We start from the raw sequence: 17,409 nt of genomic DNA on the forward strand, positions 1-17,409 counted from the left end.
CTAATATGCTTAATATGTTTTTGTAATGTCGGAGGAAAACCCCCCGCAAGCAAGGGAAGAACAGAAATCTTCACACAGGAACCCCAGAGCCCAATTCAAACAGCAAACCTGAGAACTGTGAGTATTCTGCGTATTGTGAACAAATAAAGTATGTCCACTGATTTCATGTAACGTAATGTAATGGAGTTTACTGTGATATTACACATGCCGACAAAGTTGGTTATTTCACATGTTCAATATGTCCAGGAAAGATTTCAGTCGCAAAATCTGTCATTGGCTTTTTGTCCTTTGTGCAAGAAGTGCAGAAGAGGCCTTTGTTGTTCAGAAGGTGCCCACGTAAGCAGACACCTTATCTTTATGCCCAACTGCAGCACTCACTCACGCAATGATCAATCAGCTTTCCGCCCGTGTAGCAGGAGTGGAATGTGACGGAGAATGAATTCCTACTACATTTTAATCTGAGCCTTTTATCCAGTATTCTGTATAATTTCTGAAAAATTTGTTTCAAAAATTGAAATAAATTGACTCTTCAGACATAAGAAAGCAGCCATTGGCAAAGGTCATGGGGGTGAAACACAAGGGTGATCCATTCAAGCAAGCATTGGACGTTTTTAACACACTGTATTGTTTTACGTGCAACAATAAATAAGATGTACAGTAAATATTGAGTAAACAATTAATATAATAATGATACAACAATACAATACAACATGGACTAGATTTGATCTAGTCTTTTTTTTTACCTGTTGTGCTTACACTATCGTCCGGAGACGGTGTTACAGTCTGAGAAGGAAGAAACTATTTTAGGGAACTACTGCAGGATTTGCAGAACAGAAACAAAATCAGACATGTTCTTTTTCCCACACCCTCGTGATCGCTCAGCAGTTTACACTTACGTGCATGTGTGCAATGCAGAAGTCTTTGTTCCAGCCAATTTGTCATTGTCTCCTTGATGTAATGAACTTCTAACTTTATTCATTTTTTACAGTAGGTGAAAAACAAGGAGCTCCTGCGAGGTAGTTGTTAATTGAAAGGAATGTAACCAGTTGGCTTTTATCATGACTGCATTATTGTCGATGTTAACTTGTGTGTCTTGTCTGCCACCTTGTGCACAGTCATTAGTCCTACTCCTACCCCGCCCCCCCTCCTCCCTATGTCTTCATCAGTCCATCCCTGCAACAGCCAGTGGGGCTACCCTCATCCTCCTCCTCTGCCATCTCAGCCAAATCTATTGTTATTCCTGTCCTTCCACACAGTCTCTGAGCAATAAATCCCATCTGACATGCTTGAGCACGGCCTAACCCCTCACTCTGTTTCTATGTAATTATCCTGTCTCGGACTTGTCTTGTCACAGTATTCCCTGCTGTCTGGTACATTTGCAACTATTTCAGGTAAAGGTACACAATCCATTGTGTCATGCAACCTGCGAGAGAATGTACGTTATGTGAAATCCTGCTGTACTCGTAGGATTAAGGTATTGCATAGCTGTCATAACTTGGTCATCCACTCTGCATGAAAGGACTGAACATTATATTGTTCGAAAGAACGTTTCCTCATTTCAGCTGTGAGACAAGCCGAAAAGAAATATTTTCAGACACGCCCAATGAGGGCTCAGGACGTGCCGCAAGATATGCACGTTTCCTCAAACAGAGATAATGCAACCATATTTTGATGTAATGGTTCCTATATTTGACTGCATAGCTTTATGTTACAAAGGAAAATTATCACTCAAGCCCCATCATTTAAAAATCATGAGGTAAGCTCTGCAAAATGTTTCGGTGGTGACCGTCAGTCACATAATTTACTATAACCATCTTTCCCAAACCTTTTCAGAAAATGCTTGACTTCATCAATTGTTTAAAAAACATACAGCAACAGTGTATTATCGAAACATAATAATTCTGCTTATCAGTACAACTTATGCAATGGATCCTCAAAATTTGAATAGTTGATTAATTAAACAACTATTAAAACCCCCTCTGATCACCTAGAAAATGAGGTCCAATCGCACAAATAGAAAGGCGAGCGTTGACATTCACAAATATACCATCACTCTCCTGTTTTAATGTTTTTGTGTTTTGTATCTGTTGCCTGTATGCATTGTTATCAAGCTGGTCATACAATACAAAAGAATATTACAATGGCAAAAGCTTATTTATGAGGAAGACACGCAAATAATAGCAAAACAAGATTTCATTGTATTGCCTTTCATCAGATGGTCAACCGGTTAGATGGTTGGTGGCAGAGACAAAGCAGGCGAGCAAACAACATAACAGGAAAATACAAAAATGAGGAAGAGAGAAAGGAAGGAGAAAAGCGACAGAGGCAAAGAAGGCTTTCGCAGCTGTTGTTAGGTGGCGCTTCCTCTGATTGGAGGCTTTGGCTGAACTCCCAGTTCTTCAAGTCAACATTTCAACATTAAAGACCTAAATGCACCCGAGCATATGTATGATGCCAAGCTTTCTTTTAAGCAGGAAACCATTTGTCATTTAAAACTAGGTTGACGTGTTTCACGTGATGATTATATTGACTGATTGATTGGTTGATGGATTTGGCAACTATGAAAATATCTTGAAATGCCATGAGACATCTGGTTATGCCAAAGTTGCTGACATTTCATAGCATTGCAGACATCTGCAAAAAATAGTATTAGCCTGGGATGAAGGTGTTAAGCAGCATCTAAGTCTATAATCTGTCCTGTGGCACGTCTATTTGTGTTTATATTTGCCATGTGCCACTTGAAGTATCACTGTGGGCCAACTCATTTTTATTTGTATATATTTTTTACATTGTTGATCTGACCATTAGTGCCAGAAATATACAGAACTCAAACTATTCATTGTCCTCATGTTTTATTTGTTATAGTTTCATGTTTATGTACATACAGTATGATACAGGCATTATTATTATTATTGTCCCTGTGAATGATTTACATATGTGTATGTATATATATAGAATGATGGCTCCCTTCCAAGGAAACAACATTACTGCGACACACCTAAGGACTTTTAGTCCAACAACTATCCAACAATGATAATGACGAGTTGTATATTTGTTCAAATGTTAATTCTTTATTTTATGGTCAAACAATCAGATCAATTCTTCATGTGCCGAATATTTGAGGAGAAGCCAGTCAATGTGCATTGGTATTTTATTTTATTTTTAATAAAAAAGGACGTCGAATCACATCCAACGAATTATTTCAATGACAAAATGTTCAGTGTTATGGAAGGATTACCTGTGTTTTGCCAATTATGGCAAAATCTTTGGTCTGCCTGTTTGTTATGTAACACGGCAAGAACTGTCTCCGTCAGACACCAAAATAATGTTGGTATTTTGAGTGTCATAACATTTGCAGGTATAAGACAACCTACATTCAACATCATTTATAGGACTTGGCATTCAATTACACACATATCTCAACATGAAGATAGTGTGTCAACATTTCTTGTAATCCAACAATTATTTTACTTAACTGAGATACAATGACATTTTGGTGAACTCATTTCCCTTTAAAAAGATTTGGATTTGTCGAATCATCCCCACATTGTCAACACTGCAGGCAAGCACCTAATACCAGCATGTGTTGTTTTTTTACCATCCATTTTCTGAGCCGCTTATCCTCACAAGGGTTGCTGGACTGCTGGAGCCTATCCCAGCTATCAAAGACCAGGAGGCAGGGTTCATCCTGAACTGGTTACCAGCTAATCACAGAGCACATAGATACAAACAGCAGTCACATTCACAATTACACCTAGGGGCAATTCAGAGCCTCCAATTAATGCATGTTTTGGGGGTGTAGAAGGGAAAGGACGACCTGGAGAAAACCCACACAGGCACAGGGAGAACATGCAAACCCCACACAGGTGGGCCGGGATTTGAACCCCAGTCCTTAGAACTGTGAGACCAGTGATCTACAGCTGTTCCACCATGCCGCTTGTTTAAGATTTATTTTATTTATTTTAAAAGGATGATTGGTGGCAAAAAAAAAATGCTAAAGTGAATTCAATTTCAATGTTTGTATTTCAGCAAGAAAGATTAAATCAGTGCACATCCTTTCAACGGCCACATGAAATGATGTGGCAGGCCAGTTCTGGCCCGCAGGCCACAAGTTTGACACCTGTGCCAGTCTATAGTTTGGACACAGTTCTTAATGCTATTTAGTGTGAAGTTTCGACATATACTGTTAGTGCCATACAACAATTTTGCTACAGAATATGACAGCAGCCTTGAACAAGGCAGAGTCGAGTTAGTCACAAATGCAGGCAAGAGTGATTTTGTATGAACTGTCATGTAAAAGTGTAGGATTACATTTTTTTTTTTAAACGACAGACGGCTTGAGAAATTAAACATTTAGTTATAGCTATGCACCAAAAGTCTTCTCCTGATTGACTTAATCACTGAACTGTGGTTTTTGTAAGTGAGGAGAAGGGCAACAGTCTTTCTGGTCACTAAAGTGAAAGAAAAAAAAGCCAGCCCTGTTGTCATAAGAAAATCCCCTCAGTCCCAGCTAACCTCCACACCAAAGCACTGTGAGGCACTGAAACATGTGACCTTGTATTACATAAATTCGACTCTTTTGTCATACCCTGCCAGAGCAGCTACAGCCGCTGCTTCCCTTTTATATGCTACAAGAGTTAAGAGCAAGAGCTTTGTGGAATAAATGGGGCTTTATGTGCAGGCACTTGAGTGGGATGTGGATGGTCGCCTGAGTGGAATTTGCATAAACGAGTGTGGACTTTGTGCAAGACAAACCCAGCCCAGCACAGTAGATTCCAATACTGGGGCGTTTGCAAGGAACCAATCCACTTGCAAAAAAATAAGGATTTCTCTATCCAGGCTCAGTGTATCTTGCCTCCCCAAAACAGCTTTATAACCTTAAAACTAGTTTCTTTGTCATCATATTGAAAACAAGTAATGAATTTCCTCCTGAGTCACCCCAAACTTTAAGAAGGTATCAGAGGAACAATCCTATTTTTCTAAACTTATCTCACACAAGATGACCAAGGAAGCATGGGACAAAATCTAGTCTTCAATCGTTGTTGTTTTGCAAAACGGAATTTTAGAAGAAGGTCCTGCCAGCAGATCAAAAAGGGGACCATGAAAGTATCATCAACATTCCTCCCTGAGTCCACATTTTGTTGGCAGCGTCCCTCATGCGATTCCAGCATCAGTTTTCAGACTCTCTTCTGCAGAAGTGACATTTACTTTGTTATTCAACTCCTTCCAAAACTATCCAAACACAGCAGATAGAGAAGTCCTATCATTTCAATGCTGGTTTGTGAGTCAGTCTTTCCCATCATGCCACAGTACGAGAAACGCAGAATGAGGTAATTTGATGTTCCAAGCTTGATGGTACAATGCAATAAGTCCAACTGAGCTAAGCTGGCCCATTTGATGCAGAACCGGGTCAGTGCCATGGTGCAGCTGTTGCTTTTAGACACAGGGACACAAAGACAGAAATGAAATCTTGGACAGGATACGTCTTGTTATTTGCACTCATTTGACTCTACATTCTCAGCCCCCCCCCCCCCACCTCACTCCCCATCTTTGAGCTGGGGAAACATCCAAAAGCAATCACAGATTCACTGAAACTTGGCATATGTGTTGGCGTTTCGAATTTCTCTCCCACAGGCTTTTGTCTACCAGGAAAAGTGCCAGGAAGAGAAAATGATGTAATAATGTAACCTTATAGACCAGATCTACATTGTCTCTGCCTGTAAGACTAAGTTGGACTTCGTGAGACTAATAACTTATAATGCTCCACAATGTTGTTATCTGTATTGTCATTATAGCCCATTCCCAGGTTGTATATTTGCCCGCTTAACGGTCAGGAAGGCAAATTGAAAGAAAATGGAGACTTGCCACCCACCCCCCCTTCACTCTTCTTGGAAGATTTTCTAAAATATGGTGGAGTGTGTTTGTGGGAATTTCTATCCATTTTAACAAAAGAATATTTGAGGTTATTGATGTTTACACTTGTCACTTACAATCTCTCAATCGTTTATCACAAAAGTGTTTCATGAGATTGAGACTGGACTCTCAAGTTCTTCCAAACCAGATTCATCCAACATTGCTTTGTTCTCCAGTTGAAAAGGAAAAAGGCTCTTCCCAAAACTGTTTACACAAAGCTGTAAGCATCCTATTTTCAAAATTATCTTTGTGAGAATTAAGAGTCAAGGGGAACCAGGGAATCCTGCGAGTTGTGTCCTGTGACGTTTACAAGACGGGACATTTTGTCAAGCATGTCCCTTTCTCAAAAATCTATAAATATTACTGAAAACAATTTTTGTTTGTCACCAGTGGAAGGAACAGGAAGAAATATTGAGTGAGTTTTATCTCATAATACCTTGTGTAATTCAGAACGGGAGGTTAGACTATTCTGCCAAGCCATTTACTGTAGCAAATGCACTACTCGCATTGCAGTGAGGAGTTCGTGTCCCAACAGCTTCACGACTTGTCTTCAGTTCAACTAGTTTTGCCTCTCAACGCCGCAGTGTTTTGCGAATGACTCGTTTCTTAATATAAGCGAATACTTGAAGCGTCCTTAAATGGCACATCAAATCAGAGATGCTTTCAGTGACTGGGAGTCATGTTTTCTAGTGAAGAGCCGCATTTCATTTATAACTAACAGACCAAAATAACCTAGCTGAGTCTGACATGTACTCCTTGAATGAAATTGATTTTTGTTTCTACAAGCTCATTTCCTTATTGGTCACTAAGTGTGTGGTGATTCATTTTCAGGGAAACTGATAACTGCAAATACAGACCAAGAGTTCCAAACTGTTTATGAGAAGTGTTTTGTTTGTTTTTTGGACTGCTTGCTGCAACCCATATTGTGCTCTAGAAATTGTGGCCTTCTGAATCCGGAGCAATTAGCAGTAACAAGCTTTTGGCAACATGGTTGCTCAAGTATTTCAGACATGAGCATAAAGGAAGAACATTTTTAAAAATGCATGCAGAAAGTGTCTCATGACATAGAGTACTTTGAATCTGGCCCCACGTTGATGAGCATCAGTATTGTTGTCAATTTTTTTTATGGTGTTGGTTTTTATGTGTGCCCAGGGATAGTAACAGCATTTCAAAAAAGTGACATGTTCCAGATTTTTTTTTTCTTATCCGGGAGGGCTTTTTTAAACAGTTACGCAGTAAACAGCCCCTTCCCTGTGGTGGAAAAAAGCAGTTTCTTTAATCTGGCTTTCCCCACCATTTTTCACAGGGATCCCAGAAGCAGAGCGGGATATCGCATTCTCACTGCTCCTGCCCAGCAACTCAACAAATTCTGAATTTCATGCCAATGAAACTGGGACAGAACAAATATTACTTTGCTCCTTAGCCATGGAGTTGAAATGCGAGTCTAAAGAAAATACACTGTAGATGTGTTTTGTGTCCAATTCTGCAGGTTCATACATGCCAGCTTGCAGGCTAATAAATAGAAATGTGCACTCGTTCACTCATGGCTCGGGTCATGGAAGGTGTGTTAACATCTATTTAAAGGCTGTAATTGTATCATATTGACTATTTGTGAAACTATTACTCACCACTGTCTGATCTCAAGTCACGGAAAGGATTGTGTGTGTGTCTGTATTAGGATTGTGTGTGTTGACAGACTTCTTGACTGTCTGAATGGTTGCCATTTCCAAGGTCCAAAAAGATAAGCACAGCGCACATCTCCAAAATCCCCACCCTCAATGTCCTCCACTACTCCCCACCCTCTGCATTATATAAGACCAGCGGCTGCCAAACAACACAAATATGATGTAGACTGAGGCGAAGTGAATGGGAAGCTTTAAGATAGGAAAAGGAGGACGTTCGCGATTCTTTTAACTGAAGGGCGGCAAAGCATTGAAGAATGCAGGCTTGTTTTCTTTACACCAACATAGCGTCCCATTAGATCTTTGTGAAGCCACTTTATTTCATTTTGCGTTGACCCACTTTTCACTGAAATCATTTCAGTTGCTGTTCAGTTTCCAATTAAAGGTGTCTGTGCAACAAAGACATTCAATTCAGTGCGAACAGCCAGACACCACAACATACCTGGAAGCTTTGCTCCAGCACATTCCATAACACAGGGATATCGGAATGTTTTGATTTATGAACCAGTCGCGATGAAAAAAAAAACCCACATCTATTTTGTTTTGAGAGTTGAGAGTTTAAATTTGACTCTTTAGTTTGATTTCCAATATATTTATTTTTAAGCAACAGAAGTGGCAACGATGACTACATTTAGCAGTTGGTTCAGGAGCCTGCATTGTTTTATGAAGGTGGAGTTGCTGCTGTGAGACATGCTGACAATGATAATCTGAAAACTGTGATGTGGAGGATTTGACCATCTAGTACAGATTTATAATCCACCTGTGGAACATGTCGGGTGCTGTCTCAGTTGTTTGTTGTGCAGGACAGAAGAGCTTAAGCGGATCATTTGTGATGTAGCAACAACAGCATTAGAGTGTGGGTCACCCTGTGTGAACCATGTGTGTTCATATAAGCTTATCTGTACTCTAAGTACTATGCATCAACAACAGTATGGGTTTATAGATGATATGTAATGATATAAGTGTATATTCCTTCATAACATCATTAACATAAAACAGATAACTGACCATTTTAAGTTCTATAGAACATAAAAGATTCCACAAACTGGTGAAGTTCATTGTGTGAAGCAATCAACTTGCTCCAGACACTTGCGTCTACTCCAGAAACCCCGCGTTGTCTCGTCAATTTGTTTGTATTTAGTTCTTTGGTTTCTTTCAATCTGTGTCTGTTCATTGATGTCACTGTTAGCAGTGTTAATCTAGTCATCCATCCATCACTTTTCTTTGCCACTTATCCTCACAAGGGTGCAGGAGTGCTGGAGTTTATTCCAGCTGACTTTGGGCAGGAGGCAGGCTACACCCTGAAATGATTGCCAATCATGTTTAAAAATTATTTCGCGTTACGTTCGACCTGATAAGTAGTTTAAAATAAAAATGCTTCTACTTTCTTCTTAAGATAGGCTATAGCTGTATAATGACAATTCCCGTTCTATTAATGTGAACCAAAGAGTTAACCTGCCATTGAAATTATGTACAGGCATCCCAGTGTTAAGTTGGATAAACCAGAATGGTTAGGGTGTGTCTTGCATTTTGCTCATGAATATTGTTCAGTACATTTTCTGAGCCTGTTTCGGTGCTAAGTGTAAGGTAGCTACAAGAGTCCTCACACAAAAATCACCAATTTTGCAGCAATTTACACAGTAGCAACAGTAATAAGTTTCAATATATCTATCATATTTTTCAGAATCAGGTTTAACTTCAATGTTCAAGTGTGTAAAAATACACAAGGAATTTTTCTCCGGCAGTCGGTGCTGTCCTGGTACGACATTCAGAACAAAGAAAAAGGAATCTGGTCGGCCCAGAACAGAACTCAAAGCCTGCAATTAATTACTTCTCATTGTTGTTTGGTTGTTCCATTAACTGTGCAGCTACACTTTTTGTTGAAATATATTTTTGTACTGTTTGTTTTATGTATTCTATATACTACTCTTAAATATTTAGCATTTTACATTCAGCATTCCTTTATAAAATGAGGTGTAGTGATTCAATGGATAAATAGTCATGGCGACATTTACAGTCCGCAGAGAAGATAAGTCGTCATTCATTATATAGTTTTTGTTATTGTTAATACTGACATTTGTGCGTCTGTTTTGCATGACGTGTGACTTTATATTTAAATGCAATCTCAGATGCGATGTATCGTATTCCTGTGCTTTCGCTGGCATCCATGCAATTGTATCCTGTGGGACTGTGAGTTCTACAGCAGTACTTACTGTACCTTCCTCACTTTTGTACCACTTCCACAATGTCATTCCTCACTTTTTCCTACTATGTATTTAAATGCGTCAACCAGAAAGGAGGCCAAGATTCAGAGCTAACTCATTGCACTGCACCATTACGTGCACTGTGATCGCTCACTGTATGTATTGATGGAATTCGTCCATTCAGAGAATTCTCTTACTGCATAAATATTCCTGTATTATCAGATGTCGCCTGTGGGTCTCTGGGCAACAATAATTATGTCCAAAGATTTCACACATCACATGTGGGAGAGTTGTATACACTGTGTGTCCTTGCTGGATTGCATAACCTTGTGGCCGCCGATCATATAAAGGCTTCTTGCAGTGAAGCTATTTTTCTGATATGTATTAGCATTACAGAGTGGCGTTTTTATCCTCCATGGACTCTGCGACACAGCTGGATACTGTCTCCACTGTATTGTTGGACAGCTCGCTGTTCAGTAGTCCACTGGACCATGGCCAGCACTCTTTGGTGATCTGGGGCCAGCATAAGGGAAATTTTACGGCATTAGTTACCGCGGGACAAAAATATCAAATCAGCAAAGTCATCTTGAGAACTATGTAACATATGTGGGGAAAGGATTATGCCTAAAAGGTGTTTCTCCAGTTGAAAACAGCTCAACTACCCTTTTTTCAGCTTCCTTACTTTGATGCAAATTATTGTTACTTGCAATCTTTATTTCAACCTTTTAACTTTGATATTTGTGGATAGCAGTCTTTTTTGCAAGTCTTATTTTAGTTAATGTTCTCATTTAGAAGACTGATTAGATGGGCCATTTTTGTCTTAATTACAAGCACATGAGCTGTTGAAATGATTTTTTTTTTTTTTTTTTCATTGGAACAGACTGAGTGGTCAGGGCTTGTGTCAGAGCCGCAGGCTCATTGCCTCTCTTCAACACGGTGCACTGGGGTGTTTATTGTCTGACAAAATTGCGTGTATGACCAAAACTCTATCGATCAATTTCTCCATGACAGAGGTAAATACAGGTTTGCAAGGGTGGGGCTTTCATCCAAGCAAAATGTTGCTTTCCTGGCCTCACATTTCCTTCTAGTTTTAATAGCAGGAAATCAAAAAGCCAAACCCACTTCAGGCTTCCTGGATTAATAGTCAAGTAGAACTCAAAATGTGACCTGAAGCTCCCGATTGCTAAATGTTGTTTCTTAACACGCGCATGTACTGTAAAAATTTAACACCCATAGTAAAGTCAAAGCATACAACTGCTCAATCCAGGCCCTCACTCTCAAGCACTTGAAAAATGTCTCAACTCTCGCAAACCTGAATGTAACTTGTCAGGTTCCTCCCTCTTGTTTTCAATTGATGGGATTAAAAATGTGAATGCATGTGAGAATGGATGAGCGCATTTGTGTCACCACTTGTGTTTTCTAATCCCGACAGTCGAGTCTCGCCGTGACAGCCACGTGATCCGGGACACTCTTGAGGAACACAGTTTTAGGAAGAAAGTGTCCTGGCTGCATGCAGACACTGTTTGTCTGGCAAACACTCCCATCATCATTCTGGCACGTTGTCTCTAATGAACAAATGTCAAAAGTGTATTTTTTGTTTTAATCTCATCACAATTTTCCGCTGTCCATCAGACTCCTCTTCAAATCTTAATTTGACATCTACTGTCCATATCAGCCTTTTATTGACATACTTTTCAAAACTTTTTCATGTTTCTGTCTTTCCTGGTTGTCTCTCATTGGCTTCGCCCAACCAACTTTATACCTCCCTATGTCTTCTTGCAGTTGCCTATACACCTAAAACTAATGTTTTAACACATGCCCAATTTATTTTAGATTTTTTATTGACACGTCAGTTGCGTCAGGAAGGGTATACGGCGTAAAAACTGTGCCAAACAAATATGAGCATTCATCTGAGATGACACGCTGTGAAGACCCTTAACGGGACAAGCCGAAACAAATATATACATACATTTTTGTTGTCTCCATTGAAATGCATTTGCAGAGTGTGAGAAAACCTCCAAGCTGTAGGTGACACAAAACGGAATACTATGACATCATACCTCATCCAAACAAGATGAGAGTTCCAAAAATACTGTTTGCGGCGACTTAAAACAAGTAGCCTGGATTTTTATTTAACAACGGTATTTAATACTCGTTCATGTCGACCTATACTGTACAGCATGTACTGTATGTATTATATAGTTTTAGGCAATGTGACAGATTTGTCCTTTTTGTCAATGTTGTCATGTTTTTCCTGTAGTTTCTGCCTACTGAGACATTTCAAGTTCTTTGTACCTGAAGCTCATTTTTATCAATTTGAAGTTTTTTTTTATTTTTTTTTTTGTCCCACTATTCGTGAAGCACACAGTACCATGAATGAAGAACCTGTTTTATCTTACTCACCAGACATGTCGGTCACACATTATTAATATGGAAATAAACTCAATATTTAGAATATTTAGTCTGTGTGTGTGTAGGTGTGGATGTGTGTTTGTGATAAGTGTATCAATTTAATTTTTCTCACAAAATAATTAAAGTACTCCGGCATTGCAGAAGGAATCAGGACCAACTCTTTAACTCTTTAATGCCACCAAAATGGGTCCTGTTGGTCACAATCACGCCAAAACACAGAGACCCCTTCTATAGGTTCTGCCTTTGCCCTAACGCCCATCTGCGCCTTTCTCACATGCATACATACTGTTATCTTCAAGCAAACCCCCAGACAATCAGAAACCACAGAACTCGAACATTGTATGGTACAGGGTGGCGAAAGAATCTGTCTGTCTGTCAGTCTGTCAGTCTGTTTGCCTATCGGCGGCACAATAAACAAGTGGTTTGCATGTCTGCCTCAGAGTTCTGAGGTTTTGGATTCTGGATGGCAGCGCTTCCTCTCACATTCCAAAACTGTGTACAGATTAAACAAGACAGAAAAGACCAGATAAATCAATATAAACGTTTCAACTTGTTTGACAAAACATACAATAATATAGTTCACTGACTCTTATGTTTGCGACAGTGTGTGATGCAAATGCTAGATTTAATATCTTTTGTCTTTTTTAGCAGACAGTGGAATCTCGATTTAACGGACCCGATTTAAAGGACTTTGGATTTACAAGACAGAAAATAGTGTTCAATTTGCATTTGAGTGAGTTCAATTTGGATCAACTGAAAAGATTTGAAAGCTTTTAAAAAAAAAAAAAGTACTACAATCTTGTACTGTTATGGATACTTTTGGACTGCAGAAATTACAAAATAATCATACTGTTTTGTACTGGTATTTTGGGGCCACGAAAAATAATTTGCTTCCATTTGACAGACAATCTAATTTAACAGAAGAACCCTATTCCTTATTCTTAAAGATCGCTTCGCCTCTCGTCGTTTGCTTGAGTTTACGTGTGTGACACATTTGAACAGGTTGAAAGTACGCCTGCTTCATCAGCGCTGTAAATTCAGCAAGGGGTGGAGCTTCACCTCTGCAAGGCGTCGACGTTACTTCCATAATAAGTTCCACTCGTCCCAGCTTCAAGTGTTCGGGCAAAGGAAGCAAATTTGCGTGACCGCGTTATTCGCACCACCCCACACGGATTTGCATTGGTACGTTCAAGCGGCATAGACTTTCTCTAAAATTATGATGCATGAAATGCCCAAAAGGTGTCTGGTGGGCTTGGAGCTTCAGTCCGTTAAATAGAGGTTCCATTGTATTTGATAGTGAATGTATTGAAAGTAATGAAGTTACATTACATTCATATGATGGTAATAGGAATATGTTACTAACTACAAACGATTTACTGGGAACGTGTAACTGTATCGGAATACATTTTTAAAGTAGCATTTTGTTGTTGTTTTTTTTTTTTTATCCTGTCCTGTTCAGTTGTTACGTCAAGCAGAATGGATGATTTATATCCATTTTATGTTATTCTGCAGCAGTTGAGTTTTTGATATATATAGAAATATATGAACAGAGGGGAGAGAAAAATAAACAAGACAGGACAGTAGCAATAATAACCACACATTAGGATGGTATTTTATGCATTCCACTTCGTGAAATGTAACAATTGTGCGATTATAACATAATTAAGTAGTGTTTGGGCACATCAAGTTTGCACTAAATAGCCTATTTAATGTAGCATCAAACTACACATTGGAGTTACCAAGAGTTAGGTAACCTAAACAGTGAAAATCGATACAAGTCTGCATCTTGAAATACAATCAAGACGTGAGATTAGGAAAGCGACCTGCAACAAAAGATATTTTCCCAAATAAAGCAGTGGCGTTCTGATCATGTCTGCTATCAGTCTGTCAGCTGCAGTGTACGTAAAAGGTTTTTGTTTATTATTAACTGTTTACGTCTGTAGTGTGTGCTTTGCATATGCTATCTGTTAACAGCTCAGAGATTAACAGAGGTAAAAATTAACCGAGTTCGTTTTATTTGTTACCTTGTTAAATGCTTGATACTGATTATCCTGCTTTCCAACGATAACAAGTACCCCAGACATTGCTAGTCTAGACCAAATCTGGTTTGATAGATTCTCAAATGTAATTCAAGGTGACATTTGAATTTTTTAGACTAAAACTGTATCTTTAATAGGCCCATAAACATATTTTGATTTTGAGGCTCTCTGCTTACGTAAGGAAGCCCGTCATATTGTGCTAACTCAGATAGTACAAGTTGTAGTAAATAATATTAGGGTATGTTTAGCTCAAGCATACATTTAAGTCACCAGTATAACAAGAGAAAACGATTAGCTGCTCATTATCATCCCATTATATCCTTTATGCTCAAAATAGCATTTACCATAATGCTGTGCCTCAGTGGTTCATGCCAAGCACCACCAAAATACAAAACTGTCAAACGTTAAAAATGTACTATGTTCCGGGAACATTTCGCACTCCAATGCAAAAATAGACCTCTATACCATGTGCTACACAAATGGCAGATATAGAAGGCACGCCATGTTTAATATGTTCTACTTTGTCACAAAAATGTCATATTTTACCATTATTTTGTTTGTTTTGTTCATCAATTAGTTTTTGAGTATTTAAGCTTGTGAAAATTGCATTCTTGTCGAGCAACCCAAAAATATGTTCACTTTATAAACACAATCTATTATGATTGCACTGGTAGTGGAATGGTGCAATACTACGAGACGTTTTGCCGAATTGATTGGTGAGATCAGTATCGTAACGAGCATTTTATGCTGATGGGTTGATCGGCTTTGTTTTCATAATTTTCCCAGCCGATCAATAACATCCTTCATCAGCATCATTGGCGTCACTCAATGGCATCATTGAACGGCTCTGCAAGTGTTATTTACTCCGCGCCGCCATCGCACCTCAACTATTTGAGGTATGTTCACGTTTTTTTAATACGATACGGCTCACAAGCAGGCAACAAAATATTAAGTAGCCTGGCAAGCTAATGCTAACGCTCCTGGCTGTGTGTAAACATGCTGCTGTTCTGTTGAAAATATGATATTGACAAGATAAGTGAATTCCAACCTTTTTGGAGTCAAGGCACATACCTTACAGTTGAAAACCTCATAACACTCCAACTAACAAAAATGTCACAAAAAGTTTATTAATTGCTGCATTGCTTATGTGTATGTGTATGAGCCATCATGTTATCATGGTGGAGGGGTTTGTGTATCCCAATGATCCTAGGAGCTAAATTGTCTGGGGCTTTACCACCCCAGGTAAGGTCACTCATGTCAAACAGGTTCTAGCTGAGGGAACAGACAAAGCATGGTTCCATAAACCCCTACGATGAGTAAAAACATTGGATATAGGTTTCCCTTGCCAGCTGCCCCTCCCACCCTGGAGGAAGCCCTGGAGGTGTGGCTTGAAGTGAGTGCCTTGTGGCCGCGCCTGCTCCCATGGAGCTCAACCAGGAACAGCCTGAAACGGTAACATGGGTCCCTCTTTCCACAGGCTCACCACCTGTGGGAGTGGCCATCGGTTTTGGGTGCAGTGTGAGGTGGTTGGTGAACTAGGGTGGTGGTCCCTTTTAAGAAGGGAGACCGGAGAGTGTGTTCCAACTACTGGTGGATCTTAGTCCTCAGCCCCCCTGGTAAGGTCTATTTAGGGCTGCTAGAAAGGAGGGTCCATCGACAAATTGAATCTCATATTCAGGAGGAGCAATGTGATTTTCCTCCTGGCTGTCGAACAGTGGACTAGCTCTTCACCCTCCCCAGGGTCCTCAAGGGTGCATGGGAGTTCCCCAACCAGTCCACGTGTGTTTTGTTGACTTGGAGAAGGCGTGCGACTGTTTTCCTCAGGAGTCCTGTGTGGGGTGCTTTGGGACTATGGAGTACTTAACCCCCTGATGTGGGGCGATCAATCCGTGTACGACCGGTGTCAGAGTTTTGTCCAAATTGCCAGCAGTATGTCGGGCTCGTTTCCAGTGAGGGTTGGGCTCCGCCAAGGCTGCCCTTTGTCACCAATTCTGTTCATAACATCGATAGACAGAATATATTGGTGCAGCCGACCATAGAGGGGCTCCAGTTTGGTGGCCTCGGTATTGTGTCTCAGCTTTTTTGCAGATGATGTGGTTCTGTTGAGGTAATCAAGGCGTGATCCCTAACTCTAACTGGAGTGGTTCACAGCTAAGTGTGAAGCGGCTGGGATGAAAATTATGCAGACTTTATATCATCTGTTGTGGTTAAAAAAAAAAAAAAAAAAAAGGAGCTAAGCCAAAAGTCGAAGCTCTCTAGTTACTGGCTGATCTACATTACTACCCTCTCCTTTGGTCACGAGCTCTGGGTCAGGACCGAAAGAACAAAACCCCGGATACAAGCAGACGAAATTTTTTCCTCCGCAGGGTGTCCAGGTTCTCCCCTTAGAGATAGGGCAAGAAGCTAAGTCATCCCGAGAGGGAGTCAGAGTAGAGCTACTGTTGGGAGTTGGGAGTTTTTCATTACCTATGTTACCAAGTGCTTGATGATGTGAGGTTCAGGTCTTTTTCTTACTCTATATACATACAGGGAGTGGTACAAAAGCTCCAGAAATGGTGTCACAACTGCCATAACACACTGTTCTAGCCTTCTCTGCCACACCTTCATGCACTCCTGGATTGCACTCATGCACTCTTGATTTTGTCCACATTTTCAAAAGCTTGAGCTTGGGAAAGAGGAAAAGAATCACTCGGCGCCATATAGGTTGAGTGGGGAGGTTGCTCCGGCAGGGCGATTTTGATGACTCGCCTGTTCTCTCGTAATGACTGAAGCAAAAGTTAAAGGATCTTTTTGCAGATGTGCAGGGTGACCGTCAGACCCACATTTTACAGAGTATGAGTGTTGTTCTTCATCTGCTCAATGAGCATTGCCTGAAGCAAGCTTTTGTTTGGAATTGGCACTATACAAATAAAAGAGACTTGATATGTTCTATCTGTTTAGTGTTTGTAAAGAGTAAAGGTGTCCCAAGCGACCATTGTACAGTAGCTGCAGTAGAACGATAGAATAACTGCTGATGTAAGACTGAAGTTATTTGACAGTACCTGCCAAACAAATGAATAATCCATCTGGCCCGGATCTATATTTTCCGTGCAAACTGTTTTATAAACACCATTTGGCAATGACAGGAAGACCTTCGTAGGAGTTTTAATTGACCCTTCG

The 17,409-nt window shown here is 40.0% G+C and overlaps 1 protein-coding gene across 1 annotated transcript in view; it reads right to left on the bottom strand.

The window, feature by feature from the left end:
- The window catches only part of tsc22d3 (TSC22 domain family, member 3), a 38,115-nt gene that overhangs the window by 19,406 nt on the left and 1,300 nt on the right, over nucleotides 1–17,409 (bottom strand). The window lies entirely within an intron of this gene.

The sequence above is a fragment of the Syngnathoides biaculeatus genome, chromosome 11 (assembly GCF_019802595.1).
Source record: "Syngnathoides biaculeatus isolate LvHL_M chromosome 11, ASM1980259v1, whole genome shotgun sequence".
In the NCBI taxonomy this organism is placed as follows: Eukaryota; Metazoa; Chordata; class Actinopteri; order Syngnathiformes; family Syngnathidae; genus Syngnathoides; species Syngnathoides biaculeatus.